The sequence below is a fragment of the Aotus nancymaae genome, unplaced genomic scaffold, assembly GCF_030222135.1.
Source record: "Aotus nancymaae isolate 86718 unplaced genomic scaffold, 86718_ANA_hifiasm-v0.15.2.pri h1tg000079l, whole genome shotgun sequence".
NCBI classification, from domain to species: Eukaryota; Metazoa; Chordata; class Mammalia; order Primates; family Aotidae; genus Aotus; species Aotus nancymaae.
This window is the reverse complement of record NW_026988494.1, coordinates 26,384,691-26,396,571: the sequence shown is the minus strand read 5'-3', so window position 1 is coordinate 26,396,571 and position 11,881 is coordinate 26,384,691. Positions and strand designations below refer to the sequence as shown.

Sequence of the window (11,881 nt, the reverse complement as noted above, 5' to 3'; positions counted from 1 at the left end):
TTGATGAACACCTTTTCATGGGCATATTTGCCATGTGTACATCCGCTTCAGTGAAATGTCTTTTTATGTCTTAACCATTTTCTAATTGAATTGCTTGGTTTTTACTGTTGAGTTTTAAGAATTCTTTATATATTCTAGTTACTAGTCCTTTGTTAGATACATGGTTTGCAAACATTTTCTCCCACTCTACAGCTTGTTTTTTCATCCTCTTAATGGGGTCTTTTGCAAAGCAAAAGTTTTACATTTTGGTGAAGTTCAGTTTACAATTTTTGTAAATAGATTGTGGTTTTGGTGTCAAGCCTAAAAACTCTTTGTCTAGATCCTGATGATTTTCTCTTGTATTTTTCTAAAAGTTTAATAATTTTATGTCTTTTAAGTCTGTGATCCATTTTGAATAAATTTTGTATGAAATGTGAGGCTTTGGTCAAGATTTTTTTTTTTTTTTAACCTATGGCTGTTTAATTGCTTCAGCACCATTTGTTGAAAAAGCTGCCCTTTCTCCATTAGATTGATTTTGCACAATTGTCAAAAAATTGTTGGGCATATGAGGGCTTATTTCTGAGTTCTCTATTCTGTTTCATTCATCTGCATTTCTATTCCTCCACCAATATCACACAGACTTGATTATAGTTGCTAAATAATAAGCTAATTCCTTCAAATTTATTCTTGTTTTTCAAAATTGTTTTAGCTGTTCTAGTTCCTTTGTCTTTCGTATAAATTTGATTGTTCTCTAAAATTTCTTACTGAGACTTTAATAGGAAGTACATTAAATCTGTATATTCATTTGGGGATAATTGATAATTTTATTATGTTGAGTCCTCCAATCCATGAACATAGTCAATTCTTGAATTATTGGTATGTATCTTTGTTTATTTGGATCTTTATTTTTTTTTAGCATTTTGTAATTTCAACATATAAGATCTGCATGTGTTTTGTTAAATTTATACCTAAGCATTTCCTTTCTTTGAATGATTGCAAATGGTATTGTAATGTAAATTTTTGTGACCCTGTATTTATTGCTGGCCATGGGCAGAAGGAATAGAAAGAGGGAGGCAGAGAGGGCAGCCAGCTGGAGAGGGCTAGGCTACAAATGTATATTTAGCATGTGGGCAGAGCACTGGTGGTGCCAATCCAGAGGCAGGTATAGCATGGGCTCTACAGCTCTAGGATAATTTTCCCTTGATTTCTTCAGGTGCCCCGCATCCAGGTCTTGCATGAACTAGTGTCTATGAGGTGGGCAAGGATGCTGAAGGAACGTGACTGGCCTGCATGGTGTCCAGTCCTTGGTATTCTCCATCAACCATTGCTTGGTGGCATCTGGGACCAGCAGTTGGAGCAGCTGTCCATTCTGCTGTGGTGCACTGCCAGTGGGTGGGGGTGCCCTAAAGGGCCAGGCCATCTTGTTGAGGAAGGTGCTGGGTGCAAGCATGAACTGCAGGGGGGTTGTGGCAGGAGCCAGGACTTCCTGTGGTTTGCTCTGAACTGGCTGAGACCTGCTGAGACCCAGGCTGAGGCACTTTATGCAGGCTCAGATCTTGTTCTGGGCTTTGATATATGTGAACTTTCTTGCCTTCTCACCTTTGATATTGAGCACCCAGTCACTTACAGCCACACTAGCCTGGACTGATTTGCCTCCAGGGGTGAGCCAGGAAATGGAGAAGGGTACATTGAGGTCCTTGCCCCCTTGCAGCCAGAAGCCTCAAGGTGCTGACCCCTCCAGCAATGCTTTGAAGAAATCAGTGATGCCCACTGGGGAGCTGCTTGGCATCAGACTCCAGGGAGCCACATCAGGATTGGCCGCCCACGTTCTTAAATTTTTTTTTCATTTGTTGAAGTTTGTTTTATGGCCCACGATATGATCTATCTTGGTATATGTTCCATGGGCATGTGAAAAGAATGTGTACTCTATTGTTGAATATAGTATTCTACAAATGTTAGATCCTGTATTGTCAGGTATTTCTATCTCCTTCCTGCTTTTTTATGTAGTTCTATCAATTTTTGAGAGAAGGGTGTAATTATAAATTATTTCAATTTTCAGTTTGTACTTCATACATTTTGAAGCTGTTGTTAGGTGCATTCACATTCAATGTGCTATGTGTTTTTGGTAGACTGACATTTATTATGTAAAGTTTCTTTCTGTATCTAATAATTGTCTTGCTCTAAAGCCTATTTCATCTGATGTTAATATAGCAACTCTTGCTTTCTTTTGATTAATGTTTGCATTATATTGTTTTTCATATTTTTACTTTTTTTTTTTATTGAGATGGAGTTTCGCTCTTGTTACCCAGGCTGGAGTGCAATGGCGCGATCTCGGCTCACTGAAACCTCCTCCTCCTGGGTTCAGGCAATTCTCCTGCCTCAGCCTCCTGAGTAGCTGGGATTACAGGCACGCACCACTGTGCCCAGCTAATTTTTTTGTATTTTTAGTAGAGACGGGGTTTCACCATGTTGACCAGGATGGTCTCGATCTCTTGACCTCGTGATCCACCCTCCTTGGCCTCCCAAAGTGCTGGGATTACAGGTGTGAGCCACCGCGCCTGGCCATATTTTTACTTTTGATCTGTTTACATCATATATATATACACACACACACCATATATATATATATATCATATATATATCATATATATATATATACCATATATATATCATATATATATACCATATATATATCATATATATATACCATATATATAGCATATATATATACCATATATATATGTATATATTTAAGACGGAGTCTTGCTGTCACCCAGGGGAGTGCAGTGATCTTGGCTCATTGTAACCTCTGCCTCCTGGGTTCAAGCAATTCTCCCTGCCTCAGCCTCCTCAGTAGCTGGGATTACAGGGGCCTGCCACTGTGCCTGGCTAATTTTTGTATATTTAGTAGAGCTGGGGTTTCACCATTACATCATTATATTTGATGTGAGTGTCCTGTAGACATCATACAATTGGGCCATTTTTCTAATTCACTGTGACAATCCCTGTCTTTTGATTGGTGTATCTAGATCATTTATATTTAATGTGATTATTGTGTTAATTAGGGCTTACATCTTTCATTTTATTTTTTGTTTTCTGATCTATTTTTGGTTTCTCTGTTATCTTTTTCCTTCATGTGGTCACTTGAACATTTTTTAGAATTTCATTTTGATTTATCTATATCATTTTGAGTATATATCATTTCTTTAGTGATTGCTTAACTATTATGTTGTATATATATAACTTACCACCATCTTCTGGCATCCACATTTTACCAGTTTATGAATTGTAGAAACTTTATCTATATAGGCCTTTACTCTCTCTATTTACAATACACTTGTCTTTAATATTTCTTCTACATACATGTAGAACCACATCAGATAGTAGTAGTATTTTTGCTTCAATCACACTGAACATAATTTAGAAAACTTAAGTAGAGGAAAGTCTATTATATTTAACCCTGTTTTTGTTTATCATGTTCTTTCTTACTTCCTGATGTTCCCAAGTTTCTTTTAAGCTGTTTCCTTTCTGTCTGGAGAATTTCATTTAGCTTTGAGAAATCCCTTGTAATTTGAATTGTTTCTATAAATAAGGTGTCATATTTTTCTTGATGTTTTCAAGATTTTAAGTTCTAGAAATTTGACTATGATGTGCCTTGGTGAGGATTCTTCTGAGTTTATCTTAATTGGGGTTTCTTAGGTTCTTGAATCTGTAGATGGTCTTTTGCTTTTCAGCTATTATATCTTCAAGTAGTTTTTTAATCCAATATTTTTTCTCTTCTCCTTCTGGGACCCCAGGGATACAAATGGTTAGATAATTTGTTTTAGTTCCATAGGTTCCTGAGGCTCTGTTCGTTTTTATTTTCAGTTTAATTTCTCTTTGTTGTTCAGACTGGGTAGCTTCAATTGTTCTATCTTCAAGTTCACAGATTCTTTCCTCTGTTCGCTCTCTTCTGTTGTTGAGTCCATCGACTGAATTTTAAATTTGGTTATTTCATTTTCAGTTCTATAAATTTTGTTTTCATTTTTGTTTATATCTTCTATTTTTTGCTGTGATTTCCTATATTTTCATTTGTCTAATGTGTATTCTCACTTGCTAGTTGAATCATTTTCACCATGATTGTTTCAAAATCTTTGTCAGATAATTGTAACGTCTCTGTTATTTCCATGTTGTTATGTATTGATTTTCTTTTTAAAGTCAGTTTGAGACCTTCATGGTTCTTGGTATGATGAATGATTTTTTTTTTTAGCTGAAACTTGGACATTTGGATATTATGTTATGAGATTCTGAATCTTCGTAAACCTTCTGTTGTAGCTGGCTTGGTCCAACAGCCCTCCAGCAGGAGAAGGGAGGATATGGTGTTGCTGTGTTACCAGGTGAGGGGAAAAGTCCAGGTTCCCTTCTCAGCCTCTGTTGATACCTCAGTGGGAAGTGGAAGGGGTTCCTGGTACTGCTGGATAGATGTAAGAATTACTAAGCTTCCACTAATGCCAACTTGACTGGGAGGGGATTGAGTAGCCTGCTATTGCTCCTCATGTAGCCACCACTAACACTTTTCATTTTCTGGGGAGAGGAAGCTGCTCTTGTTACTGCTGCCTGGTGGTGAAAATCTTGACTTTCCATCAGGCAACCTCTGACACCACCCCACTGGGCTGAGGAAAGGGCACCTCATGGCTACCCCAGGTCAGAGTGGAAGTCCAGGCTCCCCATGTGGTCTCCACTGACATCACAGGGAGGTGGTGGTGATAAAAAAAAAATCATTAACACTTGCTTAAAGTCTTGGTCTGTCCTCAGCTTTCTCTGACACTGCCTGGTTTACAGGGCATTGGGGTACCTTGCTGTAGCTGTAGCGAGGGGCGAAATCTAAGCTCTCCACATGGCCCTTGCTGGCGTGGGTGAGGTTGGGGTCATAGTTTCTTTGGTGTTTGGCTGCAGTAGAGTGGTTACTGTCTTCTTGGCTGTCCCTTTCCTGTTGTTTGGCTAGAGAGCAGGATTTGGTTGGGGCTTTCTTGGTTGGCATCCATTTGTTTCTGGGTTGGCAGCTTCTTCAGTCCCAAGTCAGTAACGTGTGGAGCAAAAAGAAAACCCAAGGAGCTTACCAGCAGGGAGACCGCAGCTCCTACGTAGTTGGTCTTTTCTACACCTCTTAGTGTCTCCTGTTTATTTTACCTTCACTGTCCAGGGTTTAGTAGTACCTAGCGGAGGGATAAAGTGTCTACTCCGTCAACACAGAAGCAGAGGTGCCCACTGTGGACTGTACCACACAGTACTTTATCTTTCCATGTAGTCTTCATAACCTGAACTTACCTATTCCCTAATTTTTAGTTTCCATTATACTTATTTTAATGTAATCGTTTCAGTATACTAAACGAATGCATTACATACCATATTAACAGTTACAATGTACTAAACGAATGCATTACATACTATATTAACAGTTACAATATACTGAACGAATGTATTACATACCATATTACAGTTACAATATACTAAACGAATGCATTACATACCATATTACAGTTACAATGTACTAAACGAATGCATTACATACCATATTACAGTTACAATGTACTAAACGAATGTATTACATACCATATTACAGTTACAGTGTACTAAACGAATGCATTACATACCATATTACAGTTACAATATACTAAACGAATGTATTACATACCATATTATAGTTACGATGTACTAAACGAATGCATTATGTACCATATTAGTTACAGTATGCTAAACGAATGCATTACATACCATTTTACAGTTACAATGTACTAAACGAATCCATTACATACCGTATGACAGTTACAGTGTACTAAACGAATGTATTACATACCATATTACAGTTACAGTGTACTAAACGAATGCATTACATACCATATTACAGTTACAGTGTACTAAACGAATGCATTACATACCATATTACAGTTACAATATACTAAACGAATGTATTACATACCATATTACAGTTACAGTGTACTAAACGAATGCATTACATACCATATTACAGTTACAGTGTACTAAACGAATGCATTACATACCATATTACAGTTACAATATACTAAACGAATGTATTACATACCATATTATAGTTACGATGTACTAAACGAATGCATTATGTACCATATTAGTTACAGTGTACTAAACGAATCCATTACATACCGTATGACAGTTACAGTGTACTAAACGAATGTATTACATACCATATTACAGTTACAGTGTACTAAACGAATGCATTACGTACCATATTACAGTTACAATGTACTAAAGGAATGCATTACATACCATATTACAGTTACAGTGTACTAAAGGAATGCATTACGTACCATATTACAGTTACAGTGTACTAAACGAATGTATTACATACCATATTACAGTTACAGTGTACTAAACGAATGCATTACGTACCATATTACAGTTACAGTGTACTAAACGAATGTATTACATACCATATTACAGTTACAGTGTACTAAACGAATGCATTACATACCATATTACAGTTACAATATACTAAACGAATGTATTACATACCATATTACAGTTACAGTGTACTAAACGAATGCATTACATACCATATTACAGTTACAATATACTAAACGAATGCATTACATACCATATTACAGTTACAGTGTACTAAACGAATGCATTACATACCATATTACAGTTACAATATACTAAACGAATGCATTACATACTATATTACAGTTACAGTGTACTAAACGAATGCATTACATACCATATTACAGTTACAATATACTAAACGAATGCATTACATACTATATTACAGTTACAGTGTACTAAACGAATGTATTACATACCATATTACAGTTACAATATACTAAACGAATGCATTACATACTATATTACAGTTACAGTGTACTAAACGAATGTATTACATACCATATTACAGTTACAATATACTAAACGAATGCATTACATACTATATTACAGTTACAGTGTACTAAACGAATGTATTACATACCATATTACAGTTACAATATACTAAACGAATGCATTACATACCATATTACAGTTACAGTGTACTAAACGAATGCATTACATACCATATTACAGTTACAATATACTAAACGAATGTATTACATACCATATTATAGTTACGATGTACTAAACGAATGCATTATGTACCATATTAGTTACAGTATGCTAAACGAATGCATTACATACCATTTTACAGTTACAATGTACTAAACGAATCCATTACATACCGTATGACAGTTACAATGTACTAAACGAATGCATTACATACCATTTTACAGTTACGATGTACTAAACGAATGCATTACATACCATATTACAGTAGTCCCCCCTTGTCTTCAGTTTTGGTGTTTGTCATTTCAGTTATTCATAGTCAACTTCAGTCTGAAAGCGGAAGTGGAAAATTCTAGAAATAATTGATAAGGTTTTTTTTTGAGATGGAGTCTCAAAACATGTACTTGAGCCTGTCGCCTAGGCTGGAGTGCAATGGCACAGTCTCGGCTCACTACAACCTCCACCTCCCGGATTCAAGTCATTCTCCTGTCTCAGTCTCCCAAGTAGCTGGGACTATAGGCACGTGCCACCATGCCTGGCTAATTTTTGTATTTTTAGTAGAGACAGGGTTTCACTATGTTGGCCAGGCTGGTCTTGAACTCCTGACCTCGTGATCCACCCACCTCAGCCTCCCAGCGTGCTGGGATCACAGGTGTGAGCCACCAGGCCCGGCCCATAATTCATAAGTTTTAAGTTTCGCACTGTTCTGAGTAGCATGATGAAATCCATGCCATCCTGCTCTACCCCTTATTCCTCACAGAAAGAACAGTGACTACTGTACAATAAGATGGTTTGAGAGGGGGAGAAGAGATGGAGACCACATTCACATAAATTGTATTGCAGTATATCATTGTAATTGTCCTGTTTTATTAGTATTGCTAATCTCTTAATGTGCCTAATTTATAAATTACACATTATCGCAAATGTGTCTTTATAGGGAAAAAGTAGTATATATGAGGGTTTGGTGCTCTCTGCGGTTTCAGGTACCTGCTGGAAGTCTTAGCATGTATCCCCCATGGATAAGGGGGACTGCTGTAATGAAAACTCAGTTCTAACACAGGGTTCTAAAGAATCCTTTTCAGTGTCAGATTTGTAACGGTCTGAGGGGCTGAACAAGTTAATTCTGTTCTGGGGACTGACCCTGGATGTTACAAAAGCTGGAGTCTGTCCAGTGAGAATTTCTGTATGAACTTCTCTTCAAATAATTCTTTATATTTTATACATTTTTAAGGCATTTTTGTATCCCATCTTGCCTCTCTTTGTGTATGCTTTCTTTAGCATGAAAGTTCCTTTCACACAATTGGGTTAAGTTTCTCCCGCCACCTGTCCCTGGAAGCCGCCTCTCCCTGCTGGGCTTCTGCGAGGGTCTGCAGGTGTGTCCTGTTGCTCACACTGTTCCTGCTTTGTCATTTCTGTAATTCACATTTCTCCTTCTAGACTTCATGCCTTCATGCCCCTTCAAGGTGGAGACCACTGTGCCCTGTTCGTCTCCTTGTGCCCCGTATACTGGTTAAACATAGAAATAACCTGATTTTTTTTTTTTTTTTTTTTTTTTTGAGACGGAGTCCCGCTCTGCCACCCAAGCTGGAGTGCAGTGGTGCAATCTCGGCTCACTGCAACCTCCGCCTCCTGGGTTCAAGCAGTTCTTCTACCTCAGTCTCCCAAGTAACTGGGATTACAGGCACCTGCCATCATGCCCAGCAGATTTTTGTATTTTTAGTAGAGATGGGATTTCGCCATCTTGGCCAGGCTGGTTCTGATCTCCTGACCTCAGGTGATCCACCCGCTTCAGCATCCCAAAGTGCTGGGATTACAAGTGTCAGCCACTGTGCCTGGCCTGACCTGATATATGACTAAGTTATTTTATTTGACCCCTCCATATCTCATGGGTTGTGATGTATACAGCTTTCTTTCCCAAGGGGCTGTCCACACATTCCTTATTTTTTACGTATCTATTTGACTTTGGGGAAATGTCATGGGGTTCAAGGGGCAGGGCATTTGAGTCAGAGACGTTTGTGTTCCAGTCCTTGCTGTGTGTCTTACTGTGACCTCAAGTCCTTTAACTTACTGGGACCTCATTTGCCTCATCTGCGAAATGGAAACAGTAACACTCAACTCTCAGGACTGTTCAGAGGGTTAAGTGGTATATCATTTATTCCTTTCTGTTCACTTTGAAGCCTTCACGCTGAATACTTCGCCATCACTTGGGAGATTTCTCGAAGACTTTAAAAAAACTAATTCTTTATTCGTTTCTTCCACTCTCCCGCAAACTCCCCAAAGAGAAGATGCTGAGATTTGGTGCTCCTAAATAGCCCCTGCGAGGTTCCTGAGCCTCCACAGATAAGGCAGAGTCTCTCTGTATATCCCCAGAGGGCAGAGGTAACAATAGGCTCTATTCACAATGCTACTGTCAGAATGGTATGTTGCAAAATGAATTTCCTTGTTACTCTAAGACAAAGAACAGTATCTCTCCTTGACTTTCTAAGTGTCCCCTTCCCTATTCAGCCATCCTTGCCGGTGTATCAACACTTTTTTACAGTGGAAAATAGGATTTCTTCTCTTTAGTAGATCTGATTCCCAGCTTGGTGCTAACCAGTTGCATGTTGTCCTGATAAATGGTTTGCTTTTTATTTTATTAGCAAAATGCGAGTGAGATCAGTTCTTTGGCTCTAAGACTGTCTATTGGTTTTTAAGTTGTCTGACCTTGAGCATAGCTCTGGCTGAAATGGGCTCGAGAGGTAGAAATCCACACACTCGCTCCCACACTCTCTGAGGAGATGAGCTGTAATTCACACCCACAGGCCACAGGAGTACTGATCTGATCTGTACTCTGTGTCTATAGCCGCGGGCAATGTTTCTGCAACATGGTCCCCACAGTGCTGCTACATGGGAAAGTCTGGTTATTGCTGCTGTCTCTTTGGGAAGTTGAGGATTGTAAAGCTGTATACTTCCAAAACAGTCACGGATGTGTTCTGATGCCAAAAGTGTGATGATATATTAATGTGTTGTGGCTGCTGCAACAAATTATCATAAACTTGGTGGCTTAACACAGCAGCAGTTTATCCTTCTACAGTTCTGGGGGCCAGAGGTCTGAGATCCAGCAGCCTGCACTCCCTGTAGGGGCTTTAGGGGAGAACTCATTCCCTGCCTCTTCCAGCATCTCCTGCTGGCATTCCCTTTGTCACTGAATTCAGGGCGTACCTGAATAATCCTCCTCTCAAGACCATTATAACTCAGTCACCTCTGCAAAAAGCCTTCTGCAAGTAAGGTCACACCCGCAGGTTCCAGAGATTTGATGGGGATATGTTTTTTTGGGGGAGGGTGCTTTTTGGTCTACCAGAGGGGAATAAGAATGACTTCTAATGGGGCGACTTGCAGATATGTTCTCTCTAGTTTCATGCCTTGATGTTTGGAAACACAGAAAGGTTTTTGTAGACTGAGTATACTAAATGGTTCCTAGGGAAAAATGTAGAATTGGCTACATGCCTGTATTGGTGCTATAATTCTGTTTTTTTCTTTAATTTCAATAGTGAAATCTCCAATAGTTGAAATTCCAGTAGTTAAATGTTTTGCAGTGGATATGATTTCTAAGGCTCGGATATGCAAAAACAAAACGCTTAATTGTTTCCCTACAATTTCCATCTCAAGCTTCATTTGCCTGAGAGTAAAAACTCAAGTCACTTTTTTTTTTTGAGACAGAATCTCACTCTGTTACCCAAGCTGGAGTGCAGTGGCATGATCTCAGCTCACTGCAACCTCCACCTCCTGGGTTCAAGTGATTCTTCTGCCTCAGCCTCCTGAGTAGCTGGGACTACAGACACGCGCCACCACACCCGGCTGATTTTTGTATTTCTAGTAGAGATGGGGTTTCGCCATATTGGCGAGGCTGGTCTCGAACTCCTGACCTCAGGTGATCCACCTGCCTCGGCCTCCCAAAGTGTTGGGATTATGGGCATGAGCTACTGTGCCTGGCCTCAAGTCACTTTTAAGCAGTCTTCAATAATTTGAGTCCTTTTCCATTTAGAGTCAGAGGTTTCCCCTATTCCCCTATGCCTCGACCTTTTCCATGGAGTTCTACATTCCCGGTCTAAGTGGACTGCATAGTGCAGTGGTTATAAGCGAGCCCTCTAACCTACACAGCTTGCATTGAAAACCACCTCCTCTACTTTTTACTTCCTAATGGGTGATCTTAGTGCTGCAGGTTGCCTTCTTGGGAAGCGGAGTATGAAATGCAGGATGCTGGCCAAGGAGTGTCCTTGGGATCAACCCTGCAGAAGGAGCAGGAAGGCGTCCAACTGTGATGGAGGCCCAGGGACGGCCTTGGCCCACCCCACGAGCGCTCTGGGGCTAGGATGGCCCTTCGGAGTTGTCCCGCATTGGGTTGCCCCGAGAAATGACGTGATCTTGGTAAGGCAGCTCTCTGCAGAGAGGGGAGTCTATGCAGAAATCCAGGTTCTCCTATGCAGGTCTCTCCTTCAAACTCTGGCCTCCTTGGTCCCTCCAGAGTCTGGGATCTGTCTCCCCAGCTTAAGGGGTTTACCAGGTTCCTCCTGTTGCCATGTGACTCTCTCCTGGAAACCCACCCCAGGCCTTGCCCGAGGCCATCACAGCCCGGCTCTGTTTGCTTCTCATCTCTCGGGGATCAAGTCCTTCTCTGCTTTACCGCCGCTCTCCTGAAAACCACTTCACATCCATTTTGTCCAGCTGTTGATTCTTTCAGCATAGAAGGTAAATCCCCGTGGACGCAGCATTTGACTGGGGCTTTTGAAACCTAAAGGCGGTTTTGTTTTTTTTTTCCCTCCTTAGTTTCTCCCTGACCTCTTTCACTTTGGGGCAATGTCATCCTAGAATT

General features: G+C 39.9%; 1 pseudogene; it reads right to left on the bottom strand.

Annotated features, from left to right (window-relative positions):
- Positions 1 to 1,084: 1,084 nt before the first annotated feature.
- Positions 1,085 to 1,768, bottom strand: LOC105705292 (PDZ and LIM domain protein 7-like; annotated as a pseudogene).
- Between the last annotated feature and the right edge of the window lie 10,113 nt (positions 1,769 to 11,881).